Raw genomic sequence first — 1,285 nt, 5'->3', positions numbered from 1 at the left:
GGGCGGCGTCGTCGGCTCCCGAGCTGCAGCAGGCCGCTCGCCACTCGCCATCACCTGGGGCTGCTGCGGCGCCGGTGCGCTCGGTGCGCTGCGCGCCAGCGGGCCGCGGCCGTTCCCACGCTGCGGTGTGAGGGAGGCCCGGCGCTTGACAGTAATTTTTGAGATGTTTCTTTGCAGTATTACAGCGAAGGGAAACAAAAACGTGCCATTTCCATTCAAACACATTTCTTGGGTAAATATTTCGTTAGTGTGCCTAGTGTACGCTGTGCTCAGAACAATCCTCCCCTAATGTAAAAACGTTACCACGTTTGTATTTCACCTGTGACGGAAATTTACTTGTTTTCAAGTCTATGAGTTTTTTGTTTTTCTTTCTTTTCTTTCTTTTTTTTTTTTCCTTTTTTTAAAAATGTATTTAGGACAAGGTCTACAGGGTCTCACTACTTCGGACTCGTAGTGATCCTTCTGTTTTTAGCCTCACTTGCTGGGGTTACAGGTGCGCGCCGCCAGGCCTGGTCTCAATGGCCGTCTCAGCGAGCCCTGGCCGCTGAGCTCTGCTCAAGCAGGCGCTTTAGTCCGCTGAGCTATCCGGCTGGCTCCTCGAGTCTAGTCTTGAATTGTATTTTAGCTACCACATTAAAAAGCGGAAACTACATTATTTACCAACACAATGTTCAAATGTCACCAGGTGTGAGCCTGCAATCCCGGCTGAGTGAGGCTGAGGCAGGAGGATCCCTCCTAGCTAGCTGGAGGCCTGCTGGGGGGCTCCACATCCAGATCTGGTCCAGAATAAACTTTGTGCTTTTTTTTTTTTTTTTTTGCGGAACTGGGGATTGAACTCAGACCCTTGCACTTGCTAGGGAAGCGCTTATTACACTGAGCCATCTCCCCAGCCCACTTTGTGCATTTTTATTAAAATTGTCCGTCTCTTCCTCTAGACAGTTTATCCTGCATTTCCTGGCTGGCCTCAAACACATGCACTGAAGACATCTCTTGCTTGGCCTCCTCGTCCTGTTGGGTGCTGAGGACGCGGGGGCGAGGAGGGCCCTAGAGTACACTTTAGATTCAATACGAAAGCCACTTAGGGTGTGGTGAAAATGATCAAAGGATATATGCATGGACGAAGCTGCCAAGATGAAGTCCTTGGATCCGTGTAGCCGACAGTGAAAACACCTACAGGAGACCTGGTGTGAGGTTGGCATGTATAATTAGCTCACTTTCGCTGGCCCACAATGTCTACCTCCTCCGAACAGTGTGTCAACAATAATACATACAAGGGGCCGGGGAG

This window comes from Octodon degus, unplaced genomic scaffold, assembly GCF_000260255.1.
Source record: "Octodon degus isolate 3935 unplaced genomic scaffold, OctDeg1.0 scaffold00027, whole genome shotgun sequence".
Classification (NCBI taxonomy): Eukaryota; Metazoa; Chordata; class Mammalia; order Rodentia; family Octodontidae; genus Octodon; species Octodon degus.
Note: the sequence above shows the minus strand (reverse complement) of the source record.